The sequence below is a fragment of the Arachis ipaensis genome, chromosome B09 (genome assembly GCF_000816755.2).
Source record: "Arachis ipaensis cultivar K30076 chromosome B09, Araip1.1, whole genome shotgun sequence".
In the NCBI taxonomy this organism is placed as follows: domain Eukaryota; kingdom Viridiplantae; phylum Streptophyta; class Magnoliopsida; order Fabales; family Fabaceae; genus Arachis; species Arachis ipaensis.
In genome coordinates, this window is record NC_029793.2 from 103620224 (window position 1) to 103631431 (window position 11208).

Here is an 11208-nt window from a genome sequence, read left to right on the forward strand (position 1 = left end):
TCCCTCAATTGATTCTCCCACTCCATGATGCAATCCCAATTTGAATCCATCACACCCTACAATATAATTACAACCAAGCTCCAAGCAACAAGGGTGATAATTCATAGAGAAAATAGAAAATAAAAGCAAAAGACATCAATAAACAAGAAAAATAAACACCTAAGTATTAATGAAAACAACCAAATAACCAAAAAAGTAAGCTATTTACACTATGCACATATTCACAACAAACAAAAAATATGACACCAATTGCATTCTCCGACAACGGCGCCAAAAACTTGATAGATGAGGATTATGCCAATTCGGAATTGAGACAAAACAATTCCATTGATAGTATAGTCCGAACTGACAATGGATCCTCCCAATCAAAGTTTAATTTCCAAATAAAATTAACCGAGAGTAATTAAACCTCGAGTCGTTTCCCTCGAACAATGCAATTAAGATTTCACACTCTTGGTTGTGAGGAAAAGGGGGTTTGCAATTAAGGAACGAAAGATTAAAAGAACTAAGAAATAAAAGAACTAACAAATGATCAAAAAGGAAATTAATGCAATTGAAAAGAAGATAAGGTCAAAACTAGTGAAAATGCTATAAATGCATAAAAGAGCCTTGACTTGGGAATGAGAATTAAGGAATCCTATCATCGTGATAACCACAACTATGGCCACTATGATGAGTCAATCTCGCTTCGTCAACCCCTAGCATCGAGGAGTAAGTCAAGCAAGCATAATTGACCTTAATCCATAAGTCCTAGCTAACTTACTAATTTCTTAGTAAAAAGCTAGCGTCAATGGAAACAAGAGTCAACTAACTACCCAAGAGTTACCACTAAATGTTGGACATTATTACTCAACTCAATTTCCAAACCAAGTTGTGAAAAGATACTCAAAATTACCAAGTGGCATTTTGACAAACACTTGGTGGGCATAAAACCAAAACATAGGAAATTGCAAAGGAAAATAAAAACTATAATCAAACTATTCACAAAATCAACAATAAACATTCAATCAAGCATATATAAAACATAAAACATTAAATTCATCAATCAAAACTTCAAGAAACCAAAATTTCATATATTAACAAAATAACTTGAACCATAGAAAAATGCAACAAGAGTAGTGAAATTAAAGAGGAAATTAAAGAGTACTTACAATGAGATAAGCAAAATCCAAGATCAAACTTGAAACTATAAAATGCTACAATGAAAATTTAAGTAAATCTTAAGAGAGAATTTTCTATCTACACTACTCCAACTCCTAATGCATTTTTTATCTAAAATGAGCTCTTTAAAACTAATTCTAAGCTAATCCTTGATATGTGTTGATGTCCCCTTCATATAGCACTTCAATTCAGCCTCCAGCCTTCCAAAATTGGGCCAAAGAACCCCAAAAATCGCGAGTTACGTGCTTCATTAATGAAGTCACGTACTAGGACCTATGTGTACGCAGAGATGTGTGCGTACACACACTTGTTGATTTTGCCATTTGTGCGTACGCATAGAGGGTTGTGCATACGCACACTTGCTGATTGCTGTACTTGTGCGTACGCACTGAAGGTTGTGCATATGCACACTTGATTGTGTGCTTCTCCTTTGTTTTCTTCATGTGTTCTCCCTTTTTGCATGCTTCCCTCCACTTCTACCAAACCATTCATGCCTTTAGGACCTGAAATCACTCACAAAACATATCACGGCATCGAATAGAATAAAAGTGAAATTAAAATGATCAATTTAAATACAAAAATGCATGTTTTCATATTTAGGTCCAAATTAGGGAGAAATTCACAAAAGTATGCTATTTTGGTGATTAAGTGTGAGTTTTTATGATGAAATCCGTCAAATTTAAGCTAAAATTTAACTTCATATATGGACTCATCAATGTTCCCAGTCAATAACAGCAGTAACAAAGTATTGTCCAACTCAGTAATTACAGAACATAGAATCCAATCACAAGCACACACAACCATAGAAAACACAATCACAAACAAATATATGCAAACAAGTATGATGCATGCCTAGTCCTATACATGTCGTGAGCTCATGTGTTGGTTTGTTGCCCGATTTCTGACTTGGTCTTGAGATAAGAGTTTTGTACTGCCATCTTTATCTCAGCTAACGTCCCCTCCATGAGTGTTACGCATCGCCGTCCTCGTGGGAGAACCTTCCTTTCGGTCTCCAATGAGCATTATGTATCGCAGTCCTCACTAAGTCGTCCCTATAGTATCAAGTGAGCGTTACGCATCGCCATCCCACTAGACACTTGGCACTAAGGCCCAAACAGCACTCAATTTCTTTTCAATCTTTGCTCTCTACTCTACTGCGGCAGAGATTCTTTTAATTAATACCTTTTTTTATCTGCTCTACTGTGGCAGACGTTCATCAAATTCTTTTAATCATTGTTCTCTGCTCTTCTGTGGCAGAAGTTCTTTAGTTTCTTTTATTCTTTTAATTCATTTATTCTTTATTATTTATTGAATTATATTTCCACTTAACTCAGCAACCTTTGTCTGAGTTTGGCTTCCAATGCCATAACCTCAGTAACCAACCTCTGTCTTACAGGTGCGATTCTCTCGAGCCGATATATGCAAACATAACCTCTGTAAGCAACCTCAGTCTTACAGGTGAGGCTCTCTCTAGCCAATATATGTATTGATAACCTCTGTAAGCAACCTCTGTCTTACAGGTGCGATCATCCCCTGGAGTGGCTGATGTATCTCTGGAAAGCAAATCTCGGTGGACTCACCACCATATCTCTACTTATCTCATTTTCTTTTCGTTCTTTCTTTCTTTCTTTTCTGTGCTCTGCCCTCTTTTGGTAGGGATTCTTTTAGTTCTTTTAGTCTTTACTCTCTTCTCTCCTGTGGCAGAGGTTTCTTTAATATTATTCTTTCCTTTCTTTTCTTTCTTCTTCTTTTCTTTCCTATCATTCCATAATATAATTTATCTCTGCATTATTCTCTCGCCTTTTCCTAAGTGTCTTATGAAAAAGAATTATAAAATACTTTAATTAAGTCTGCATTCTCTAAAACTTTTAAGATCATTCTGTTTACTCTTCTTTGACTTATAATAATATTAATAATATCTCTACTAATTAATATTCGTAATAAAATATTAAAAATAAATCACGAACTTTTTAATATTCTATTTTTAACCTTAATATTTTATAAAATTATATTTAAACCCTCACTTATTTTCATATTTATAAAAATAACCTGAATTTTTATAAAATACCCATTTTTATTTTTTGTACTTTATTTATTACCTAAAATACTTGAAAACTTATATAATTACAAATTGTACCTCAATTTTTATATACAGATACAATGTTACCCTTCAAAAATAAAGTTTAATATTAATCTTCCTCTTATTCCAAAACTGAGACTTTTAATCCTTCCTTTTCAAAATATTAATTGTATTTTAATCCGTTTTCGAGTTTTTCAGTTACCGATTTTTCACAGCTTTTAATTTAATCTTTCAACCACCAAATCTCTTCAATTTCCTCAAAATACCACATCACAACAGTCCCAAAATTATCAAAATAATTTTAGTTTAGCTGTTTCTCATAGTCAAACCAACAAATCACAAGCAATAACAATAATTCAACATAAACTCATTTAAACTCAAATAATAATCAACCAAATCAATATTCACTTATTAAATTCATATTTAATTATTATAAAGTTATCAAACCCTACCTCTGTATGAAATCAAATACTCGAGACTCCGGAGAAGCTTTTTAACCGAGCTGCCGAAAAAAAGAACGTCAGAAATTGTCTGTATTTCCTAAAACTTCAATTGACCGAACTCAAAGAAAAGAGAAATTACGTCACCGTCAGCTTCCATCGAACAAAAATATCACCAACATATAGAAAAAGAAGATACTAACATTTTTATTGGATTAGATTTTTTATTAAAGTTACGAATCTCAATAAATCGAAGCCCAAAAGTTAGAGGTTTTCACGCTTTCTCCCTTCCTCACCCACGGTCTTTTTTTTCTTTTTCCTTTTGGTCACTTCTTTCCCTTAGTTTCTTCCTTTTTGGTTCGGTGAAGTAAAGGAATAAAATGACATAAGGGTGATGATTAATGAGGTATGTGTCACATTATATATATGTATATGTATACATTAGCCACGTTAGCTTTCTTCCTTTTATTTCTTTAGCTTTGTTTCTTCCTTTCCCTGATGGCATTCGGCCAAGGAAAATAAATGGAAGAAGGATAATGATATAATAATGATAATAAGTAATAATAATAATGATAATATAATTAATATAAAATAATAACTCATAAACAACTAATTATTTAATTTTTAAAAATTTGAAGTGTTACATTTTACTTTGCAAGTCGAATTTGGAGCTTGCTAGTTGTATCTTTGGCATTCTATATTATGTGTATCTTATATTTCTATACGCACTTATCTGTTTCTTTTACGCTTAACTCTTTTCGAATATGACATTTTTGTCTAGTCTTAATTTTGTGTGACTTTTATTTCAAGGCTCCTAATTAAACTACTCTTCATATGTATATGTATGTATTTTGTTTTTAGAGATCGTAACGCCTCACCACCCGTAATTTATGACCTAGACATAACGCTTTATGTGGTAGAGTGTTACGAATTCCATCTAAACTAAATAATTTGATTTTATTTCAAACAATGGAATTTAATTCAATTCCTATTAAAATTGAATTTTAGGGTTCCAAACACCCTATTAAGGATTCTACTTCCTCCAAAGAAATTCTTTACTGCCTGGCACGCATTTACTTTAATTATACTCCAATAGAATTGGTAAATTTGGTTGTGGATCTATCTTCTCCTAGGTTGTCTCAGCATTTATAAAAAATATTTTTTTTTAATCTCCTCTTTAACAACTGGTCTAATGAGACTTCGGTTTATCTCTGATGTTAATTTACTCCTTGTTCCTTCCAATAGTAGAGACGTGTCCTGTGTGTTCACTACATGAAAAAGTTCTTCAAAGTACCTCTATGTGTAGCCCACTGTTATTTCAAGAATGGTGGACTAATTGGCATTTATTGTCCTCCATCTTTCATATTTTATTCCTCCATAGTTTTTAGCTTAGTTTTTAAGTAAAAAAATCAGGTGTTTTAGTCTCCACACCTTAGCTGATTAGTCTTAGATTTCTCTTTTCAAAATTATTAATCATTCAAGTAAGCTTTAGTTAGTTCATCTTCAACTTTTAGAATTTAGTACTTATCTAAAAAGAGGGGTGTTCTTTGGCAGTACCTAATATGACTTCTAATCTTAGAATTTCTTTTTTGAATTGGTTGCCTTTGAGGAATGCCATTTCACAATTTCATGTTTGCATCTTTTAAGTTTTTTGAATAATCTGAACATGGATGAGCCAGTCACAATCATCTTCGAAACATCTTTCACTATTTCGTCTATTTTATCCATCCCACACCATCTTTCTTAAAACATGAATATTTTCTTTCCTTTATGAGTGACAGAGTTAGCACAATCAATAGGTGCTTAAGATCTTACCTTCTATCCTTCAAATGTCTTATGGTAGCCATTGTGTACTCCTTTTTCGGTTTTAGTGAGGGAACCCTATCTAATCTCTGCCTGATAGTTCGATCTTGATAGCTTTGATTCTACCAAGTAAATTTACCTCCTATATAATCCATCACAACTAGTTGTCCCTTGTTAATAAAGTCTTGAAAGTTTTAGTTGATTGTGAAATTTTTCTCTACATATTGCTTTTTCACAAGTTGTTGAAATGGTGTTAAAGTCCCTAATAATCATGTGTCTATAACCAAAACCTCTAGTAATACCAAGTAGTACCTCATTTTGATTTTTCTAATGTAGTCTACACTATAAAGGTGGACTCCAATCACTTTCCATCTAATTTGCTTCTCTAAATCTTGAATAGAAAATACTAAACAGAACTCTCCTTCTCTTATAACCTTTATTTTCATCCCTCTTGCCAAACCAGGGTTATTAGTCCTTAGCTTATACTAATCCAACCAGTTCTACATGAAAGAAATTCGTACAACCACACAGTTTCAAATGTCTTTCCATAATCAAGGGTTGTTGTTTGGTCTCGCATAAGAACATCACCTCGGAAGAATAAAAATTTTTTTTATCCTTTTATATTATGAACTACCATGAATTTTTGCAAACCTTGGCAATTTTATATAAGCATCTTTGTGGCATTAGGGAGTGCCAAATTTGGGATTGCACCCTTCTCCCCTTTAGCACTAGTCAATTCTGAATTAGAACAAGACTCCTTTACCTTCATTCTTCTTACTACATATTTTAATTTTTGATTTTTTGTTGCATCATCCAGCAAGCTTCTAGTTACTTCTAATTTGAAAATCTCTCATTTCCCATAATGAGAGTACCTCATGATTGTATTCATCCAATAAGTTATTCTCGGGTAGGATAATTGGAGAATGGTCAAGTTGGTTGTATGTATTGGCTATTTGGGAGTTATTTTTATGTATTAGATATTTAAGAGTTGTTTTGGTGTAAGGATAAATGGATGGTTTGAGGTAATAGGTTTTGGTTTGGATGGCTAGTGGTTGTTCCTGTTGAGTCATTAAATAATAATTGTGAAAATTTTTTTAGAAAGTTGACTGCTGTGGGTTTCTTTTCTGAGTATACTAGTCTTGTTTCTCTCTTTTTTATATTAGGTTGGCATTTTCTTTCTAATCCTCTACTCTTCCCCTCCCTGTTGATTAGAGGTTGCCTCTAAGAAGCTATTGTAGTTTCTAGTTTCGTGTCCTATGAAACAACAAAACAACAATAGGCTCTTTTCCTTTCATACTTTAGCGTGACTTCAAAACTAAATCTGTCAGGACTAGAGATTTTAATTGTTTGCCTCAAAGTTCTAGTGATATCCAAGTTAACACTTACCTTCATAATATGATCCTCCTTACCCCTTAACATGAATGTATCTACCTCAATGGCCTCTCCCAACCCCTCACCTATCTTCCTTGCAACCTCTTTGGTTTTAAAAAATTCTAGCATAACCCACAGTTGTATCCAAATTAGAAAGCGGATATAATCCTCTTCATTCATCTTCATGGTTGTATCCACCACTTTAAATGGATCATGAATTGCTTGACAAGCTATGGAAAACCTCTCTTCACTCTAATCATGTTTGCCTCGTTCGCAAAGAAAAATTGAAAGACATTGTTACCATGAGATTTCACACATAATCCCTTAGGGTGGTTACATATTGCATTGAATGCATCCTCTGTTATTTTCAGCTAAAACCCCTATCTGCCTTGAGCCTTCCTACAAGACTCCATGTGTAGTTCTCAATCTCTAGCCGCACATCTTCCTTTCTAAGAGGCACGATTTTTTCCTCCATTAGTCCAAGAAATTCAAGGTTTTTAACCTTTCGAACCTCCTTAGATGTTATATTTCAGATTGCTTATGTTAACAGTACGGAAAAAAGGTTGAATCTTCACACATACTAGACACTGATTTCTCAAAAAAACTAATCAAAATTCTAGTAGGGCACTAAAAAATATAGATTTGGATCCTTTAAAGTTTGAATTTTACTTTAGAGAGTAAAGTGTGATCTTCTAACTTTGAATAATTTTTCTTTAATATTTATTCTTGGTCCCACTTATGAAATCAATGGTGAGAAATCACATTTTACTCTCTAACATAAAATTCAAACTTTAGAAGATCTAAATCCAAAAAATATATACTTCAAAACTACTTAAAAGATTATTAATAGCCAAAAAAATTAATTATTAACTAACTCAACTAAATTACATCTATAACTAGCTCTATTAATTTAAGATATAAATTTCGATTAAATTTAGGGCAGCATAATAATACATTTATAATATTATTATGTTTATTAGATAGAATTTAATTTTGATGTAATATCAGTGTAAAATAATTTTACACATATATCCAATTACGTAATAACATATTAGCAAAAATAATTACCTTTTACATTGACTGTGTGAATGGTCATTCAAAAAAAAAGAATATGATTAGACGACTGTGTAGTTTACACAGTCAATATATTAAAATTAAACTCGCATTAGATAATTGATTATAAGAAAATAACCAAATGATATTATAAAAAGCATCAATATTATTTTGGTTTTGTGGTATGACGCGTGTTTTTTTTTTATGGGAAATAGGCCCAATATTGTTGGTTATAAGGACCAATGGTTATTGTTATTTTATTGTTATTGTATAAAAAAATAATAGTACAATTTTTTTCATAATAAAACAAAGTAAACCAAAGCAAGAAAGGAAGATAGTAATAATTATTAATTAACATGTGATACCGTTATCATTACGTATCAGATCGTGAAACAGCGGACAATGGGAAACACATTTTGCTTGTTCTGCGGGTGTATAGGGCAATCACATGTCGCGGTGGTCGAGCGTTGGGGCCGGTTCGAGAGGCTTGCTCAGCCTGGCTTCAACTTCTTCAACCCCTTAGCTGGCGAATTTTTGGCGGGACTACTGTCCACAAGGCTCTCCTACCTCGACGTCCGCATCGAAACCAAGACCAAGGTACGCACTAGGCACTAGGTATATGGTTCATTCAAATCCTATCAATCGTAGATCTGATTTGAGGTCTCCATATGTTAAATGTAGGACAATGTGTTCGTACAGTTGTTATGCTCGATCCATTACAGAGTGATAAAGGAGAGTGCCGATGATGCTTTCTATGAGCTACAAAATCCGCAAGAACAAATCCAGGCCTACGTCTTTGATGTCACCCGCGCTCTTGTTCCAAGAATGACTCTCGATCAACTCTTTGAACAAAAGGGCGAGGTTGCCAAAGCTGTCTTGGATGAGCTTGAAAAGGTCATAATCCATGTAACCTTTGGTTTTTAATTCGATAATTTTTTAGGTATTAGAAATATAACTATCTATACGTTATGTGATTTCATGATATGACACCAAACTTCTATGTCTGAAAGGTCCAACAAAGATTCTTGGGTGAAAGAGTATATTACATATATAACTATTCATATGTTTTTTCTTATCAATTTAAATTTTTTAGGAGAAGTGATTTTACCAAGCTGGACAACATGTAGCTAACACTTAATGAATGATGCACTCGTGTACGTAGGTAATGGGAGCATATGGATATAATATTGAGCACATACTCATGGTTGATATTGTGCCTGATCCTTCTGTTCGTAAAGCTATGAATGAGATCAATGCAGGTACATACTCTACTCTGCTTCCTCCTCACACTTTATTTTTCCTCCATGCTTCTTTTAGGCTTGTATGTGTGCAATTATTTTGCACACTTCTCCTGGTGAAGTTGCCAATATTTGCTTTTCGTTTCTATTTTTGTTAAAGTAGAATGAAAGGATACATATTATAGTATTGCTGATCGGAGAAAAAGAAAACTATATGATATAATAATGCAGTTTGTTTGAGATTTTGGACATTAAATATCTTCAAACTTGTATCATTTTTTATAGTGGGATTCTGATAAAAATAAAACACACATTTTTTTACTTATAAGAATATGAGCAATAATAATACTTATTCTCTAAATTAATGACAACAGTAAATAAACACATTAATAGTAGCAAAAAAATACACACAAAAAATCAAATAAATAGAGATAAAAATGTATCAACATTTTTAACGTAAAAAATCTTCTTAATGTGAAATGTAAAAATTATTCACCAAAATTAAAAAATTAATTTTACTATGATTTAGATAAAATATAAGAGAGTCACAAATCACTTCACAAATGTATATACATACAACAAGCCAAATTAAATAACCCAATTATCACAACTTACAAATAAGAACATGGAAATATATACCACAAAAATAGAGCTCATTTTAAAAATTTGAACGATGAAAATAAAGAATTAGATACTTAGAACATGCTGTCTAAATTTCAACTCAATCCAATTGTGAAAATAGCTCTATCTTCTCTTTTCTCAAGTATTTGTTGTTTTTGTTAAATAAGATTTCTCTCTCTCAACCTTAGCTCAGTATTAGCCAATTCACTTTTAATTGAGAGTAACCATGGACTTAGTACTAATATTTAAACTTTTTCTCCATATATGAAGAGAGTCTAAAATTCATCAAATATCGAAATATATGTATTTGATAGATATAGAACACAAAAGTATTAAGAGAATGATGCTAAAGAAAATATAAAAATTTATCTCTATTCTATTTATTTGCATTGTTCCTAATTTTTTTGTATACACTATACAGAATAATCAATCAGTGACTAAACTTTAGTCTTGTCCAGTTAAAAATGAGACTATACTTTTTATGTTTTGAACTACTTTTTACAATTTAATTACATCCACTTACTCTTTTTATTATTAAATCACCTTACGTAGTTACACACTATTTAAAAGTTCAGGTTATGAACTTTCACACTCTAAATCATTGTACAATCTTAAGTGTTAGGAGTAAATTATCTAAAAGTAAGAACTTTACAATTTTAGACAACTTGAATATTTAGACAATTCTCAAATCTTGAACTAATTTTTAAGAGCTGAAGCTGAAGCAGAATCCAAGTACCTTGGTGGTGTTGGTGTTGCAAGGCAAAGACAAGCCATAACGGATGGATTGAGAGAGAACATCTTGAATTTCTCACACAAAGTAGAAGGGACCTCTGCAAAAGAGGTTATGGATCTCATAATGATAACTCAGTACTTTGACACAATCAAAGACCTTGGCAACTCATCAAAGAACACAACGGTTTTCATACCACATGGACCTGGCCATGTTAGAGATATTAGTGAGCAGATACGTATGGGAATGATGGAAGCAACCAGTGCTCATGTAAACACTCAATGATCTTTTCACATTTTAGGATAAAACTTTTATTTTCATATATATATGTGTGTGTGTGTGTGGGACATTAAATTCATTTTATGGGTTGAGTTGGTGGTTTATATATGATATAAATGCATGATAAAAATAGAAAAGTACATAAATATATTTGAGATTAGAGACTTTTTTTATTTCTCTATATATTTATATATTCTATCATAATTATTAAGCATAATCAAACCAAGAATCTTATGTTTAATCTAATAATATGGAGAAATGTGTTGGTTCAATGTGAAAAAAATTAAAAAAATAAAATTATCTTTTTTCTATAAATTTATGGCATCTCTTTCCTATGTTTTTACTATATTTTAAAAGTTGGAAGTTCTAATTAGAATGGTAACCAATAGTTGTCATACAATATAATAATTATTACTAATTTAATGTCAACCA

The 11208-nt window shown here is 32.0% G+C and overlaps 1 pseudogene; it reads left to right on the top strand.

Annotated features, from left to right (window-relative positions):
* On the top strand, nucleotides 8265-10911 carry LOC107616946 (annotated as a pseudogene).